At 37.1% G+C, this 19746-nt stretch overlaps 1 long non-coding RNA gene across 1 annotated transcript in view; it reads right to left on the bottom strand.

Annotated features, from left to right (window-relative positions):
* The window catches only part of LOC116739763, an 81771-nt gene that overhangs the window by 51321 nt on the left and 10704 nt on the right, over positions 1-19746 (bottom strand). The window contains exon 2 of the long non-coding RNA XR_004345701.1: positions 17415-17457. This is a non-coding gene — a long non-coding RNA (uncharacterized LOC116739763). The remainder of the gene's footprint in view (positions 1-17414; positions 17458-19746) is intronic.

The raw sequence follows: 19746 nt of genomic DNA, 5'->3' as shown, positions 1-19746 counted from the left end.
ATGCAGGGGACGCGGGTTCGTGCCCTAGTCTGGGAAGATCCCACATGCCGTGGAGCGGCTAGGTCCGTGAGCCATGGCCGCTAAGTCTGTGCGTCCAGAGCCTGTGCTCTGCAACGGGAGAGGCCACAGCAGTGAGAGGCCCGTGTACTGCAAAAAAAAAAAATTGGTAATCTACGAACTTTTCTGGTACCAGAAAAGATTCAACCTGTTACATGTTCAGTTTTGTTCAATGGTCATATTTAAAGTTTGACTGAATAAGATAAGCACACTTAATAAAGAGGGCATTTATAAGAAATGGGCACATAGAATTATGATAGTTAAATAGAATTTAAGTGGGTTTGTATCAAGGTAACTCTTAGTTTGTCTCTGTGAAGTCCATGAGAAGTATCACTTGGAATGAAAATACCATCTAAAATATTGGAATTTCGCTTTTGTTAGAAATTTGTTTAGCATATAATCTTCATATTTATTTGAGAAAATAATAATCTTAATTGTGTTTCTTAACTAATAATATAGATACAAATTATTTGGGCCTCTCCGAGACTAAAACTACTTTCAGAAGGGCTTCTGTTGGCATTTAGGAGAAAGGCCATTGGACCTATAAGTTAAAGCCAAAATTTTACAAAATATTTATTTTTTAACACTGGTATTGCAATAGAGGACCTACACTTAATTTATAAGCTAATTATGATATATATGGTTTAATTGCTGATGAAGATTTTATTTAATTCAATAAATATTTCTGCAGGCCCAATACATGCAAATACTTTCATAAATGAGCTGCCCCTAATTTCTATTTCCCATTTAAAAGTAAAAGATACAAGATTACATGAAATAAAATTACTTTAAAAAAGGAAGAGAAATACTTTTTAAAGGTAACAGTAAGAACAAACACTATCCAGGAGCACAACCCAGGGCAGGGCAAGTGCCCCTGTGATAAAGAGCAGAGGTGACCTTATCAAGTGGAAAGGTGGAGGGATAATGCAGGAAGGGCTTCTCAATCATAGCCGAAGGTTCTGATGTTTTCACCATCAGAGAAACTAAGACTTGGTCTTTGAAGGAAGTGTTTTTCCTGCAGGCCGGCGCACTGGTAGGCAGCATCAACTGTTCTTCTTCCAACCATTGTTGTCATGGGTGGTAGCAGCAGACTCCCTGGCTCTGAAAGGTCACTTTTTTCTTTTGACTGCACCTCTTAGCTTGTGGGATCTTAGTTCCCCGACCAGGGATCAAACCCGGGTCCATGGCTATGAAAGCCGCGAGGTCTAATCACTGGACCGCCAGGCAATTCCCTGAAAGGTCACTTTTTTGAATTTTATTTTATTTATTTTTTTATACAGCATGTTCTTATTAGTTATCCATTTTATACATACTAGTGTATATATGTCAATCCCAATCCCCCAAAACATCCCACCACCACCACTTTCCCCCCTTGGTGTCCATACATTTGTTCTCTACATCTGTGTCTCTATTTCTGCCCTGCAAACCGGTTCATCTGTACCATTTTTCTAGGTTCCACATATATGGTTAATATATGACATTTATTTTTCTCTGAAAGGTCACTCTTAACCTCAGACTCTTGGTTTATTATCAGTTCCTCTTTGTTAAACAGGTGGGTTTAGATGAAAGCTTTGAGTATAACTTTTTTTTCTTTACCAAGCAGAATTGATCACTGTTGAATCTTTTCCACCCGTAGTGAGTCAAAAATTACTGCATGTGTATGATGTGCAAAATACCATGCTAAATACAGTGGAAAGAGGGAAGAGTGGTCAGCAGAGTGAAAAAATAGAATATAATCCCTCTCCTTAAGAAGATTATTAATTTGTTTTGTTCTTTTTGCTTGAATTCAGCCAGGCCTAAAATGTGCTTGGCATTGGAGATAAAGAGAAAAGTAAGGTATTAAATCAAGTTCTCTGGCTTTCAAGGATTCACACCTAACTCAACATCTGTTTATTGATCTGATTGGAATAGAATCTAAGCATATTAACATTGAAGGGCCCATAGATAGGCAGGATAACATAGTGGTTAAAATCTTTGGACCAAATGGAGTCAGGGTTCAATCCCAGACCTAAACACTCTTTACTCTAGTTTGCTCATTTATAAGATAGGCAATATCACATATATCACAAAAGGCTGTTGTGCCAATTAAATGAGAAAACCTATTTCAAAACATTTCAAAGTATGGTTCCTATCATATGACAGAAGATTTTTAAAAGTTAGTGATTACTATTCCTAAATAATAATAATAATAAAGCATCTAGTCTAAATCTCTCACTTATTAGATGAAAATGCTGAAACTCCAAAAGAATGTCTAAGGCAAGTGAGCAGACATGTCTAAAGGTAAAGCTAGTGATCAGACAAGTTAGGACTAAAATCTGGAATGATTTAACAGAGGGGACCAACCAGTCTTCACTCTGAGAACTAAGCATTTCCAGAAAGCCCGCTAAGGCTTATTTTATAATGGCCTAAGCATTCAAAAATTTTAATCAGACAATACTACTTTTACTAAACAATATGCCACAATTTTCTTTACTGCCTTTTCAAGACATGCACAAATATCAATTGCTTGCTTCAGTGCCAACAACTAACATAATCCTTTCCTATATTTTCACTAGAATATAGTTTTTTTTAAAGCTAAACTTAAAGGGAAATACAACTTTTTCAGTATACTTACAGTTGCCTTTGAGTTTACTTTGTCTTTTGCTCTTTTTTTCTCCTCTGCTATTCTTCACTACAATACAGGGACACAGTCTTTTGCCCTGCTTTTGAAGAATGTACTGCACTAACTTACGTTCACTCTTCTCCTTGGCTCTTCTCTATTTTTGGTATTGGTAGAACTGTAACTGAACTACAGGCCAGTCCGTGACTTTCAGAGTACCCAAAGGACACAGATGAGCTAGAGAGATTACTTGGGGGCCTGGGTCAAGCAGTGGAAGAGACATCTGAAGGGGCAGCCAAGAAGTCAAGATGCTTAGGCCTCACTGGAGTGATCAGTCTACTGGACTCTATCGTATTACAGCCTGTAAATCTTAACTATGCTGCTTTTCCATCCCTTCATTGCTGAAATCTGAAACAGTGGGTACTGTGGAAAGAGCTTAAGTTTTGGAGTCAGTTGAACTAAGTTCAAATCTGGGTTCTACCATTTATTAGCTTTGTGTCTTTGATTAAGCTACTTAGCTTTCCTAAACCTTAATATACTTGTCTATAAAATGGACCTTATACTTCTTTACCAGGATTATGGTAAAGGAAACTGAACTAATGAACGTAAAACACCTAACTTGTAGCAAGCTCTTAGCAAGGCTCCTCCTGTGATCCTGATTTTGACTTGACAGTCTGATGCTGATCTCCTGTATTCTTTGTTTTTTGTAACTCATTTAAAGATAGGCTTTTAATTTACGATGAAGGTATAGACAAGTGGCTTTCTATTTAGAAAAGAAATGATTTTAGATCCTATCACACAATATAAAATAAAATGTCATTTTGAAAAATACTGTAGTATGTACAATGGTTTACAGAGGTACTAGTATCTAGTGTTAAGCAAGCACTTTGCTTTGGGTTAGCTTCAGGAATGTTTTCACTGCAAGTTTGTGTGCTGATTTTTTTTGTTTCTAGTAAAGTTACTTACAGTGAAATAATTGTAAAATTAGACAGGTTGTGACAAATGTATAAATTCATGTAACCAACAACCAGTTAAGATATCACCCCAGAAAGTTCTATAGAGCAACTTTCCAGGCAAGTGCCACTCCCCATAGACACCATAGATTAGTTTTGCTCAGTTTTTAGTTTCACATAAATGAGAGCAAGCAATATGTATCCATTTGTGTCTGGCTTCTTTTGATCAATATGTTTCTGATATTCACTCATCTTGCTATGTGAATCAGTAGTTCATTTTTTTTTGAATTATATTTTTTAAATTTTGTATACAGCAGGTTCTTATTAGTCGTCCATTTTATACACATCAGTGTATACATGTCAATCTCAATCTCCCAATTCATCACACCACCACCACCATCCGCCGCTGCTTTCCCCACCTTGGTGTCCATATGTTTGTTCTCTACATCTGTGTCTCAATTTCTGCCTGCAAACCGGTTCATCTGTACCATTTTTCTAGGTTCCATATATATGCGTTAATATGCAATATTTGTTTTTCTCTTTCTGACTTACTTCACTTTGTATGACAGTCTGTAGATTCATCCACGTCTCTACAAATGACCCACTTTCGTTCCTTTTTATGGCTGAGTAATATGCCATTATATATATGTACTACATCTTCTTTATCCATTTCTCTGTAGACGGGCATTTAAGTTGCTTCCATGGCCTGGCTATTGTAAATAGTGTTGCAATGAACATTGGGGTGCATGTTTCTTTTTGAATTATGGTTTTCTCTGGGTATATGCCCAGTAGTGGGATTGCTGGGTCACATGGTAATTCTAACTTTAGTTTTTTAAGGAACTTCCATGCAGCTCTCCATAGTGGCTGTATCAATTTACATTCCCAACAACAGTGCAAGAGGGTTCCCTTTTTTCCACACCCTCTCCAGCATTTATTGTTTGTAGATTTTGTGATGATGACTATTCTGACCGTTGTGAGGTGACACCTCATTGTAGTTTTGACTTCCATTTCTCTAATAATTAGTGATGTTGAGCAGTTTTTCATGTGCTTCTTGGCCATCTGTATGTCTTCTTTGGAGAAATGTCTATTTAGGTCTTCTGCCCATTTTTTGATTGGGCTGTTTGCTTTTTTAATATTGAGCTGCATGAGCTGTTTATATAATTGGAGATTAATCCTTTGTCTGTTGATACGTTTGCAAATATTTTTTCCCATTCTAAAGGTTGTCTTTTCTTGTTGTTTCTAGTTTCCTTTGCTTTGCAGAAGCTTTTAAGTTTCATTAGGTCCCATTTGTTTATTTTTGTTTTTATTTCTATTACTCTAGGATGTGGATCAAAAAAGATCTTTCTGTGACTTATATCATAGAGTGTTCTTCCAATGTTTTTCTCTAAGAGTTTTACAGTGTCCAGTCTTACATTTAGGTCTCTAATCCACTTTGAGTTTATTTTTGTGTATGGTGTTAGGGAGTGTTCTAATTTCATTCTTTTACATGTAGATGTCCAGTTTTCCAACACCACTTATTGAAGAGATTGTCTTTTCTCCGTTGTATATCCTTGCCTCCTGTGTCATAGATTAGTTGACCATATGTGTGTGTGTTTATCTCTGGGCTTTCTATCCTGTTCCATTGATCTATATTTCTGTTTTTGTGCCAGTACCATATTGTCTTGATTACTGTAGCTTTGTAGTATAGTCTGAAGTCAGGGAGTCTGCTTCCTCCAGCTCTGTTTTTTTCCCTCAAGACTACTTTGGCTATTCGGGGTCTTTTGTATCTCCATTCAAATTTTAAGATTTTTTGTTCTAGTTCTGTAAAAAATGCCATTGGTAATTTGATAGGGATTGCATTGACTCTGTATATTGCTTTGGGTAGTTTAGTCATTTTCACAATATTGATTCTTCCAATCCAAGAACATGGTATATCTCTCCATCTGTTGGTATCATCTTTAATTTCTTTCAACAGTGTATTATACTTTTCTGCATACAGGTCTTTTGTCTCCCTAGGTAGGTTTATTCCTAGGTATTTTATTCTTTTTCTTGCAGTGGTAAATGGGAGTGTTTCCTTAATTTCTCTTTCAGATTTTTCATCATTAGTGTATAAGAATGCAAGAGATTTCTGTGCATTAATTTTGTATCCTGCAACTTTAGCAAATTCATTGATTAGCTCTAGTAGTTTTCTGGTGGCATCTTTAGGATTCTCTATGTATAGTATCATGTCATCTGCAAACAGTGACAGTTTTACCTCTTCTTTTCCAATCTGTATTCCTTTTATTTCTATTGCCGTGGCTAGGACTTCCAAAACTATGTTGAATAATAGTGGCTTGAGTGGGTATCCTTGTCTTGTTTCTGATCGTAGAGGAAATGCTTTCAGTTTTTCACCATTGAGAATGATGTTTGCTGTGGGTTTGTCATATATGGCCTTTATTATGTTGAGGTAGGTTCCCTTTATGCCCACTTTCTGGAAAGTTTTTATCATAAGTGGTGTTGAATTTTGTCAAAAGCTTTTTCTGCGTCTATTGAGATGATCATATGTTTTTTATTCTTCAGTTTGTTACTATGGTGTATCACAATGATTGAGTTGCATATATTGAAGAATCCTTGAATCCCTGGGATAAATCCTACTTGATCATGGTGTATGATTCTTTTAATGTGTTGTTGGATTCTGTTTGCTAGTATTTTGTTGAGGATTTTTGCATCTATATCTATCGGTGATATTGGTCTGTAATTTTCTTTTTTTGTAGTATCTTTGTCTGGTTTTGGTATCAAGGTGATGGTGGCCTCATAGAATGAGTTTGGGAGTTTTCCTTCCTCCACAAGTTTTTGGAAGAGTTTGAGAAGGATGGGTGTTAGCTCTTCTCTAAATGTTTGATAGAATTCACCTGTGAAGCCATCTGGTCCTGGACTTTTGTTTGTTGGGAGATTTTTAATCACAGTTTCCATTTCATTACTTGTGATTGGTCTGTTCATATTTTCTATTTCTTCCTGGTTCAGTCTTGGGAGGCTATACCTTTCTAAGAATTTGTCCATTTTTTCCACATTGTCCATTTTATTGGCGTAGAGTTGCTTGTAGTAGTCTGTTAAGATGCTTTGTATTTCTGTGGTATCTGTTGTAACTTCTCCTTTTTCATTACTCATTTTATTGATTTGAGTCCTCCCCCTCTTTTTCTTGATGAGTCTGGCTAATGGTTTATCAATTTTGTTTATCTTCTCAAAGAACCAGCTTTTAGCTTTATTGATCTTTGCTATTGTTTTCTTTGTTTCTGTTTCATTTATTTCTGCTCTGATCTTTATGATGTCTTTCCTTCTACTAACTTTGGGCTTTGTCTCTTCTTCTTTCTCTAGTTCCTTTAGGTGTAAGGTTAGAGTGTTTATTTGAGATTTTTCTTGTTTCTTGAGGTGGGCTTGTATAGCTATAAACTTCCCTCTTAGAACTGCTTTTGCTGCATCCCATAGGTTTTGGATCATTGTGTTTTCATTTTCATTTGTCTCTAGGTATTTTTTGATTTCCTCTTTGATTTCTTCAGTGATCTCTTGGTTATTTAGTAACGTATTGTTTAGCCTCCATGTGTTTGTGATGGTTTTTTTTTCCGCTCTAATTGATATCTAATCTCATAGTGTTGTGGTCAGAAAAGGTGCTTGATATGATTTCAATTTTCTTAAATTTACTGAGGCTTGATTTGTGACCCAAGGTGTGATCTATCCTGGAGAATGTTCTGTGAGCACTTGAGAAGGAAGTGTAATCTGCTGGTTTTGGATGGAATGTCCTATTAATATCAATTAAATCTATCTGGTCTATTGTGTCATTTAAAGCTTCTCTCTCCTTACTACTTTTCTGTTCTATGATCTGTCCATTGGTGTAAGTGAGGTTTTAATGTCCCCCACTATTATTTTGTTACTGTTGATTTCCTCTTTTATAGCTGTTAGCAGTTGCCTTATGTATTGAGATGCTCCTATGTTGGGTGCATATATATTTATAATTGTTATATCTTCTTCTTGGATTGATCCCTTGATCATTATGTAGGTCCTTCATTGTGTCTTATAACATTCTTTATTTTAAAGTCTATTTTATCTGATATGAGTATTGCTACTCCAGCTTTCTTTTGATTTCCATTCGCATGGAATATCTTTTTTCATCCCCTCACTTTCAGTCTGAATGTTTCCCTAGGTCTGAAGTGGGTCTCTTGCAGACAGCACATATATGGGTCTTGTTTCTGTATCCATTCAGCAAGCCTGTGTCTTTTGGTTGGAGCATTTAATCCATTCACGTTTAAGGTAATTATAGATATGTATGTTCCTATTACCGTTTTCTTAATTGTTTTGGGTTTGTTTTTGTAGGTCCTTTTCTTCTCTTGTTTTTCCCACTTAGAGGGGTTCCTTTAGCATTTGTTGTAGAGCTAGTTTGGTCGTGCTGAATTCTCTTAGCTTTTGCTTGTCTGTAAAGGTTTTAATTTCTCAATCGAATCTGAATGAGATCCTTGCTGGGTAGAGTAATCTTGATTGTAGGTTCTTCCCTTTCATCACTTTAAGTATGTCATGCCACTCCCTTCTGGCTTGTAGAGTTTCTGCTGAGAAATCAGCTGTTAACCTTATGGGAGTTCCCTTGTATGTTATTTGTCATTTTTACCTTGCTGCTTTCAATAATTTTTCCTTTTGTTTAATTTTTGCCAATTTGATTACTATGTGTCTCAGCATGTTTCTCCTTGGGTTTATCCTGTATGGGACTCTCTGCCCTTCCTGGACTTGGGTGGCTATTTCCTTTCCCATGTTAGGGAAGTTTTCGACTCTAATCTCTTCAAATATTTTCTCGGGTCCTTTCTCTCTGTCTTCTCCTTCTGGGACCCCTATTATGCAAATGTTGTTGCATTTAATGTTGTCTCAGAGGTCTCTTAGGCTGTCTTCATTTCTTTTCATTCTTCTTTCTTTATTCTGTTCTGCAGCAGTGAATTCCACCATTCTGTCTTCCAGGTCACTTATCCGTTCTTCTGCCTCAGTTATTCTGCTATTGATTCTTTCTAGTGTAGTTTTCATTTCAGTTATTGTATTGTTTATCTCTGTTTGTTCTTTAATTCTTCTAGATCTTTGTTAAACATTTCTTGCCTCTTCTGGATCTTTGCCTCCATTCTTTTTCCAAGGTGCTGGATCACCTTCACTATCATTATTCTGAATTCTTTTTCTGGAAGTTTGCCTATCTCCACTTCATTTAGTTGTTATTCTGGGATTTTATCTTGTTCCTTCATCTGGCACATAGTCCTCTGCCTTTTCATCTTCTCTGTCTTTCTGTGAATGTGTTTTTTTCCCCACAGGCTGCAGGACTGTAGTTCTTCTTGCTTCTGCTCAGTAGTTCATTTATAATTGCTTATGGTATTGTATTCCAGTGTATGACTATCTCAATTTTTAAAAATCCACTTGCCTTTTTATGGACATTTGGGTTGTTTCCAATTTGTAGCTATTATGAATAAAATTGCTACAAAAACTCTTGTACAAGTCTTTTTGTGGGCATATGTAACCATTTCTCTTGGATAAATACTGGAAGTCAAGTGGGTTATGTCATAGAGTAGGTGCTTGTTTAACTGCCAAATAGGTGTCCAAAGTCCTTTTACCATTTTACATACTACTAGCAATGTATGAGAATTCAGGTGCTCCACATCCTTGCCAACATTTGGTAGTGTTAGTTTTTAATGTTTTAGCCATTCTAATGGGTGTAAAGTTATATCTCATTGTTAATATTAATTTGTGTTTCTCTAATAACTAATTATTCTGAGTACTTTTTCCTGTGCTTACTAGCCATCAATAAATATTCTCTGGTAAGTATTATTCAAGTCATTTTTAAAAATTAGATTGTCTTGTTTTTGAATGGTAGCATGAAATAATAAAATACATGTTATATACATATAATGTATATTTTGATCTCTGCCCCTAGTTCCTGACACAGAGCTCTTAAAACCCTTGTAAATAGGGGTACTAGAAGAATCTTTTTTTCTAATATTTAGTCTCTGACCAGAGTTCCTGACAAAGAGATACTACGAAGTTGGTAATTTCCTGAGTGATAGGAGTATCTTGTTCTAATAAGGACCCTTGGTGGGCTTCTGGATGGGGACTGGTCACCAAAGATCAAGTCATAATCTTGGAACCATCAGCCCCACCCCACTCCCTTCTCTTGAATGTAATCATCAACCATGCCTATGTAATAGAGCCTCCATAAAGATCCGAAGGGAGGAGATTTGGAGAGGGTCTGGAAATGGAGTTAACAATCAATCATGCCTATGTGTTGAGTCTCCAAAGAAACCCCAATGGTATGAGCTTCGGAGAGCTTCTGAGTAGGTCAACACAGCTATGTGCCAGGAGGGTGGTACACACCAATTCCACAGGGATAGAAGCTCCTGTGCTTAGGACACTTCCAGACTATGCCCTATGTATCTCTTCATATGGCTGTTCATATGTATCCTTTAACATATCTCTTATTATACAATAAGCTGGTAAACATAAGTGTTTCCCTGAGTCCTGTGAGTTGTTCTAGCAAATGATCAAATCCAAGAAGGGGGTCATGTGAACATTTGATTTGCAGCTAAGCCAGACAGACATTGTGGATAATGCTGTGATACTGTGCTTTACAATAAGAAATACATAATTGATCTTTGTCCATTGTTCCTGGCACATTGCTTGTAAAACCTTGCAATTCCCTGTATAAGATCTGTAGGGGCATCTTTTGCTATAATATTTGGCCTTTTGTCATCGGTTCCTGAAATAGCTCCAGAGCCATAAAGGTGAAAGGAGTGTCTTGTTATTCACAAGCCCCTTTCAACTTCATCTGAATTTGTGTTAATTAGGTGACTTTTGGAAATCCCCTAAGGATGGGGGTTGTGAGGGGAACTAACCATGATTAGGCAGTTGGAAGTTTCAATCCTACTGCCTGAGCTCTGGAGAGGGCAGAGGGGCTGGAGGTTGGATCAATCACCAATGGCCAGTGATATAATCAATTGTGCCTGTTTAATGGAGCCTCTCAGAAACTCCGCAAGCCAAGAGCATGGAAGCTCAGTACCCTTCCCGCATACCTTGCCCTATGCCTCTCTTCTTTCTGGCTGTTCCTGGGCTATATCCTTTTGTAATAAACCAGTAATCTAGTAAGTTCTATGAGCTACTCTAGCAAATTAATCAAGCCCAAAGACAAGGTGGTGATACTCTCCAACCTACAGCCACTTGGTCAGCAGCACAGGTAACAACCTGGACTTAAGATTGGCATCTGAAGTGGGGGCAGTCTTGTGGGACTGAGCCCTTAACCTGTGGGTTCTGACACTATCTCCAGGTAGATAATGTCAGAACTGAGTTAAATTTGTGGGACACCTGGTAAGTATCTGCTGAGAAATGGAGAATTGTTTGGTGTTGGAAAAAACACACCAAACAGTAACCTGGAGACCTACTACTTGTGATTGGCATCTGAAGTTGGGGGCAGTCTCATGAGACTGAGCCCTTAACCTGTGGAGTCTGTGCTAACTCTGGTTAGTTTCAGAATTGAATTGAATTGTACAACACTGAGCTGGTGTTGGAGAATTTGTTGCTGTGGGAAAACTCCACACGTCTAGTGACAGAAGTAGTGTGGTCGTATTGTAAGAGCAAAGTAGAAACAGGGAGTTTCACCTCTTCGCAGGATTTAATTTATTTATCCCGATGTATGTATTTTGAATGTCTTCTTTCAATCTGTGACATCACTTTTCATTTTCTTAATGATGTCTTTGGATGAGCAGAAGATTTTAATTTTGAAGTTTACATTTATTAATTGCTTTTAGGTTAGGGTTAGTGCTTTTGGGGACTTTTATAAGAAATTATTTTCCTGATTTGTTCTTTAGTTTAAAAAATTAACAGTTAATAAATGAGAATATATTTCAATTTTAAAGATATTAAAATTCAGTAAGATATTATTTCTCATAGTTTGCACAGTTTCATTAAGTTTCAAATATAAACCAAAGTGGTCACAGAAAATGGCAGAGCTGAAGTAATTTAAGTTCTATTTCTTTGCCTTCAAATCACTATTTCTTTTAATTCTGTTATTTAAAGGACTATGCAGTATCACATGGGTTATGAGTTGCACCTGAAGAAAGCTTGAATGATTTCTAATCATAATTCCATGCATAGTCTCTAATGCAATTGCTTAACTCAGCTGTCCCAGTGCAAAAGCAGCCACAGACAATATGTACATGAATGAGCATGGCTGTGTTCCAATAAAACTTTATAGACACTGGAATTTGAATTTCATGTATAATTTTCACATCATGAAATATGGTTCTCCTTTTGATTTTTTTCAACCATTTAAAAATGTAAAAATCATTCTTTGCTCACAGGTTATACAAAAACAGGCAGCAGGCAGATTTGTCTTGAGGTATACAGTTTGCTGATCCCTAACCAAGGGAATTAATATTCCTTGGTGTTCCCTTTTGTGGGACAGGTTTACATCTAGGCTCACCCTTACACTGAAGGTATAGCCCTTTGAGGACAGCTCTGTTTACAGCAGAGGTTTCTTATTGCTTTACTTTGGTAGGCTGCAGAGTTTGCCTCCTGCCCTCAATAGTCCAAGTTGTGCAGATGAAGCTCAGGGTCAAAATGCTTTTGCATAAATCCCTGGGACAAAAGGTAGCTTGAGCACTACTTTAGCTCTCTGGGCTTCTGTATTCATTTTGCTTTTGTCCTGTGAATTTTTAAAATTTGTCAACTCAGTTATACATTTACCAATCATTTATTGCTGTTATCAGTAGGAGGGCTAGTCAGAATATTTTGCCATTCTGCAGAAACAGAGATCCTCTTCCTAGGGGTTATACTTCACTCCAGGCTAACAGCTCTTAAGAAAGAGTGTCAATACTGGTAAAATAGATTTAATGTTGTTTGGTTACTTAAGGTACCTCTAATGTAGGCAGAAACCTTAATCAAGATTTAATTCCTGTTTATAAACAAAATTTTGATGTATTATATATGGTAAAAATATTAAATTCAATCAGTAAGAAATACCAAATGGAGGAAATAAATCTTTTTCAGGGAAGATTTCTTTGTCTATTCTATCTAGTTTGTTTGATGCAGAACCTAACAAGATTTCACAGACCATCAGCTTTATAAGAAGGATCATTCAAGTTTTATTCTCTTTATATGCTCTTAACGTACACATTAGCACAATTTCTGAAACATATTCTCTAAACAAGGTGTAATCTAATTACACTTTGTATAATCTAATTCAGAAGTAGTTCCTAATTCTGATAAATTTTTCTTGTATGGACAGCTTCTAACAGACTTTGCCAAATAGAAATTTATGCTATCACTTCAGTTTTTAAGTGACATTAAGACTTTTAACCTGTACATGAATGCCAAATTTCTTGCCCCACCCCCTTTTAAAGAACATTTAAGTTTACTCTCTTAGCAAATTTTAATTATACAATACAGTGTTATCAACTATAGTCACCATGTTATATATTAGATCCTCAGATGTTATTATCTTATAGCTGAAAGTTTGTAACCTTTTACAACCTCTCCCTATTTCCTGCCATCCCCAGACCCTGGAAACCACTTTTCTACTCTGTTTCTATGAGTATAACTTTTTAAAAGATTATATATAAATGATACCATGTAGTATCTGTCTGTCTCCATCTGACTTATTTCATGTAGCCTAATGCCCTCAAGGTCCATCAATGTTGTCACAAATGGCAGGATTTCCTTCTTTCTCATGCCTCAATAATATTCCATTGTGTGGAATATATTCATATACACACACACACATACACTGCATCTTCTTTATCCATTCATCTGTTGATGGACACTTAGGTTGTTTCCATATCTTGGCTATTATGAATAATGTTACAATAAACACAGGAGTGCAAATATCTGTTCAATATTCTGTTTTCATTTCCTTCAGACCATGGTCCTTTCCTGGTATGATTAAAAGGACAGATGAATACAAATTCTAGATTATCAATATAATTTAGGTTTTGCACAAGCTTCATTTCTGGTGGCCAGACTTGTTTTAATTTAAGGTGGTCTAAGACTATTGTTTAGAGAATGTGGCTGGCCTTTGTACCCAGTTTCTGTGAGGTAGCCTCTAAATCCTTGGAATTTTGCCAGTGATTGGAGTGGCTTTGTTATTCATGGTGGCTTCTAGAGTTTATACTAATGAGATGACTCAGGATGGGAGAGAGACATGCTAGAAAGAGCAATCATGTGATTAGAAAACTGGGACTTTGAGCCATATAATATCAGCACAACCTCTGGGAAGGGGTGGGGGGGATGGAGACTGAGTTCAACCTTATAGCCAACGGTTTAGTCAATCATGCTCACATAATGAAACCCCAGTAAAAACTCTGGACACTGAGGCTCAGATGCACTTCCCTGGTTAGTGATACACTAAGCGTTGTCACACATCAGTGTAAGGTGGGTAGCTAACTCCATGGGGAAAGGACACAGAAACTTCACACTTTGGGCCCTCCCAGACATCACGTTATGAGTCTCTTCTTTTGGCTGGTTCTGGTTTGAATCTTCTTTGCTATAATAAAACTATAATTTACATTTAGTGCCTTCCTGAGTTCTGTAAATTGTTCTAGTGAATAATCAAACCTGAGCGGGTCATGTGAACCTTCCAAATTTGTAATCAGCTGGTCAGAAGTGAGGGTAGCTGTGGGAGTTCACAAGCTTGCAGCTGGTGAATGAAATGAGGGCAGTCTTGTGGAAGATTGTGCCCTTAACCTATGAAATTTGGCCTAACTATGAGTAGAGTCATAATTGCATTGCAAAGGCTCTACCATATTTATTGCCACTTGTATTCCTGAGCTACTTTCCCTTATCTCTAAGTTCTTTGGTTCAGAGAGGAACTGTGACCATTTTTAAAGAGTAAACTTGTTATGCATTACATAATTTTTAAAAAAAGAACTGTAATTATAGATAGCAGTGATTATTTCTGAAGTAAATCAGACATCAGACAATTTTATCCAACAAGCTTTTATTAAGTATATTCCATAGGTACATTCTAGTTAGCAGGATACAAAGATAATACATAATTCCTGCTGCTAGGGAGTGTAGGTCTAGGAAAGACTCAGACAAACCATTACAGCAGAATTAATCAGTGTGATAAAAGAAACATGAATAGGAAACATGGCAATGCCAAATGAATAGGTGAGAAAGAAAAGCAGAGGCCTGGAAGAAGTGCTGTTTGTTAGGATTGAAGTTTGAGAGCTGGGCAGGGAATGGCCAGAAGGAAGGGTAAAAAGGGGAAAGAGGACAGCGTGGAAGGTGGAGAGTGGAGTGACCTCTGGGACCGGACACAAAGTTGAACTGCACATAGCAGAGGTAAGAGTTGCAGCTAGAGAGAAACACTGGGCCCAGAACATAAAATGCCTTATATGTACTACGCTAAGAAGTTTGGAGTTTATCTTAAATGTAATGGGGAAGCACTGAAGGATTTCAAGAAGGGGAATAAAATAATAAAAAATGTGTTTCAGAAAAAAAAATTGAAGCAGTGTTATAAATAGAATAAATATCAGATGAGATTGGAATCAGTCTTAAGAAGTGATGAGGTAATTCTGGCCAAAAACAGTAGGCTTTGGAATTAGGATAGAAAGATGGAATTAGAATCAAGAGACAATAAGCAGGTAAACTTGGCTTAGCCTCATTTGATTTTGAGGGGGGAAGCACTTAGGGAGGCATCAGGGTTTGGTCTGGATGGTGCTTCTCTTCATTAAAGGGAATCCAGGAAGAAAAGCATCCATGGTGGGAAGAGTAGGATTCAGTTCTGTACATACTGAGATACTGTGAAACAAGTAAGTATAGCAGATATATGGCTGAATATATGAGATGGCAGCTCAGGAAGGTTACTGCAAGTGAAAATACAACGACTGTTAAACGTTATAACTTTAACAATGATTTTGGAACTAAAGGAATGAATAAGATCATCAAATTGGAGTCTGTAGAGCAAGGAAAGAATAAGATCAAGAAAAGAATCCCAAGAACACCAACATTTGAGGAGTAGAGGGAATCAGAACATAGAAATTGAAGAGAAATGGTGTCACAAACCAAGGAAGGATCAACAAAGCTACAGAGATCCAGCAGCAGAAGGTAACGCAGGTCATTAAAGACCATGGTTTCATTGTAGAAGGGATGAAAAATCAGATAAAATGGATTAAGAAAATAGCAGGAATGAGGAATTTGAGATGACCTCTGGCTATTTTTTCAAAACATGGTGTGTGACGGGAAGAAGTATTGGATAATAGCTAGATGGGGCAACAATTAGAGGAAGGTTGTTCTGATTATTTTTAAGATGGGTACACTCTAATATGCTGAAGGGAAAAAGCAAGCAGTGAAATTAGCAAAGAGCATAATGGATGAAGCAAGGGCTCTGTGAATGTGGGAGAATAGATTAAGAGAAGGGGTAGAGGGATACATGTTCAACAAACAATATGAGGAATACTGTATTGAGTAGGAAAAAAAAAACAATGGTAGGGATGGCACTACAAAGAGAAAACTTAAGTTACAACTCAAACTACTTACAAGGACAGGAAATTCACTAACAATGGCTCCTATTGAGCCTGCTAATCTTTCAAAATGATACAAAATAGGCAACAATTTAAATACATTCTCTACAGAGGAATGCTATGCATAATATCAGGCTCAAAGAATAAGAAGTATGTTGTGCCATGTTTCATTTTCTTGAGGAAGCCAGGAATTAACTATTTTTTAATTAATTAATTAATTAGTTAATTTTTGGCTGTGTTGGGTCTTTGTTGCTGCGCACAGGCTTTCTCTAGCTGCAGTGAGTTGGGGCTACTCTTCGTTGCGGTGTGTGGGCTTCTCATTGTGGTGGCTTCTCTTGCTGCAGAGCACGGGCTCTAGGCGCATGGGCTTCAGTAGTTGTGGCTCACAGTCTCTAGAGCACAGGCTCAGTAGTTGTGGTGCATGGTCTTAGTTGCTCCACAGCATGTGGGATCTTCCCGGATCAGGGCTCGAACCCATGTCCCCTGTATTGGCAGGCGGATTTTTAACCACTGTGCCACCAGGAAGCCCAGGAATTAACTATTGAAATAGATACATAAGTGGATATTCTGTTTCTGCTGAGTATGCAGAATGCATGGCCATATGGTTGAGGTGTATTTACAACACTTTAAACTAGTAATCACTAGTACTCATTTTTCTATGAAAAGATTCATAAAAATAGCCCACAAAAACTGACTGAACTCATCCTATAACTGAAATTTTTCAATAGGACTTTGGCAGTTTTCATGCAAACAACAACAACAAAACACTCTGAAATGATGGTGGTACTTAGCTGTTTAGAATCCTCACAAGGTGAGTCACTCATTTCTGCATACCAACCCCTCAGGGCAACTGATTCAAATTTATGTCCAGGAAACAGGCTTCAGACTGGGAACTTATAAAAATGGGACTCACAAGAATCCCATTATGCCTGTATACTGTGTGGAAGATTGATATTTCCTTACGTCTTCCCAGAATCTAGGTAATAATACTCACTTTCCTGTATGGATTGTATGGTCATCAAGTAACCTTCAAGATGGTATCCAAAAGAAGGAATGTCCAAATTAGGAATATACATCCCCTACCTCTCCCCAAACACTAACAAAGTTGACAAAATGACACCCATATTTTTGTATGTCCGAAACAGATAAATGTAGTTAGTTCTAGCCCACTGCTAAGAAACTGGTATTCTGGGTAACCTGGAAAATCCAGTTAATATGTTTGCAAGGCTGAAGTTCATCTGCAACTAGCTGGGCTCCCTGGACAACACCCACCAATACAGTCTTCCCGAAACTGTGACATAAATAAACTCTGCTTACCTGGAGACCAGTCAAGCATCCAGAAAGAGCTTCCTTGTGTTACCTAGATATTATAAAAAGAACAGAATTAGACCAAGCTATTAGAGCAGTATCCAGTTTAATTAATCCCTTCTTCCCTCTGTTCTCCCACTGTACACTGCCTGTGCCTTTATTATAGCATGTGTATCACTGCCTATTATCATGTTATCACTATGGAACATAGCTATTTATGCTGTTTTTCCCACCTGAATATAATTTCTAGAGAGCATAGATAGTAACTTATGCTTTTCTTTTTCCGTAAGAATACAGGACACATAGCCTTACACACAACAGACACTCAATAAATATTTGCTATATTGAACCAGGCACAATTAAGGTCAATTAGGTATTATAGGGCTTCAAATTAGTTGTGAAAGGAATTAAGCTAAATCTCTGCATGTGATGGACACTCATGAATGTGCAAGAATCTGTCAAAAATGTGATCCTCCAGATATGAGTAAGTCTAGCTCTTGGGGGCTTTTGGGGAGAAAGGCATAAAAGTATTCCAAATAATTTGCCAAAATGAGTAATAATCTCAACTCTCACTATGCCTATTTATTCCTGTGTCCAGCTGGTTACAAGTGGGAAAAAAAATCCCACAGCACATTCTGGTTTTGTTGAATTTCACAAAAAACTGGATTTCATATTTAAAATAATCAAGTGTTAAGACAGCCTTAGAAAGATCAAACAAAGGTTTTTTAAGGATACATTTCTCGGTGGTTTTAACCATTACGAAAGTGAATGCAGAGTACTATTAACTTAGATCTGAATTTATTTTTATTCTCCTGACATCTGACATAAACTTCTAAACATAAGAAACAGGTTCCAATTTGCATCAACAACAGATTTTAATCAATCCCTGTCCTCCCCTCCCCCATTTAATTATGTTCATGGTCATCCACATTGATTTATATAATCAGTGCATCTCAACTTATTTTGCCATTGAGTAGACTCAAGATTGATTATCACCTCACATACAAATCACTACAAGAGTTTACCAAATCACTTCCCTGCTTCTAGCCTCTCCCCTCTCAGTTCCATTAAGCATACCTACTTGATGGCTCTTGTTAAGTGGCAGTCTCACCAAGACACTCTACAAATATTCATTGAGCATCTGTTATGAGCAAAGCACTGATATAGGTGTTATAGAGAAGATAAAGACCAGTAAAACACTGTGCTTGCCCTTCAAATCTACAGTCTAACTAGAGAAGTAACATGCAATCGTAATAAAACATTAAAGGAAATCAGAAGAGGAAGAAAGGAAAAATTGCAGCTCAGGTGAGATACTATAGATGAACGGCTTCTGAACTACAATTTAAAGGATGAGATTCCTATGGGATAAAGTAGAGGAGTGTTCCAGGTGGATGCAACAGCACTGAGCAATGAGTGGCTGTGAAAGTTGAGGCAAGTTAACCAGAAGCAATATACAAAGCAGATGAGATCAAATAATTAAAGACTACAAACAGTGGGCAGGAAACTCAGCACATGCTATCTAATGAAGACCACTCTTTAAAAGTGCTATTCTATCTAGTACATAATGATATATTACTTTAAAACAAAAACAAACAAACAAAGAAATCAAATAATGCAAGATTCAGGGTACCTACCCAGGCAGGGGCATAGCAGGTGAACAATAGTTTAAGAAATAGAAAACTGGTCACTGGGCCACCATGTGCAGTTGTACAGTTGTATGTAGTCTATGGGAATGGCACTTTCTAAAGTTGTTCAGTGCACGACCTGTTCAAAAGTACTCAGTAACCCTGATGGTTTCAGACAGGTGAGTAATTAACTTTGCCGGGGTCTAGCTTTGCAAAAGGGAACTCATTAATGTAGAGATGGGTCAGAGGGCAAGAAATCAAGTCTCTCAGAAGACTGAAATCAGTTGTACGGTTCAAAGTCTTGAAACAAGATAGAGATGCAGGTCCTTATACCTTAGGAACAAGATATAAGCAATGTATCAAGATAGTATGACTCTGAGTGTAATTTCTATGTAAGAATTCTTATAGCTTCTTTAAGAAAAGGATTGGCTCCAGAGTCTCGCACCACAATGCCCCCAAACACCCCCAACTTACTGATGGAGTTTAATTGGCCATAGAACAAAGTTATTAGGAAGGAAAATATGTCATCACGTGATTATTTAAGAAAAAATGTTTAAGCCTTTATTTATTTTTATGGTTATTAATACCATGTTTGCTTCCTTTCATTACAAATAATATTTCAGCTATGTTATAATTTTTAAAAACTTGGAGCTTTAGTCTAGAAATCTGTATGTTTTCAGAGTACAAATATATTAATGGCACATTCACTTTTTGGG

Source organism: Phocoena sinus, chromosome 1 (assembly GCF_008692025.1).
Source record: "Phocoena sinus isolate mPhoSin1 chromosome 1, mPhoSin1.pri, whole genome shotgun sequence".
NCBI classification, from domain to species: Eukaryota; Metazoa; Chordata; class Mammalia; order Artiodactyla; family Phocoenidae; genus Phocoena; species Phocoena sinus.
This window is presented reverse-complemented; position numbering and strand designations above follow the sequence as displayed.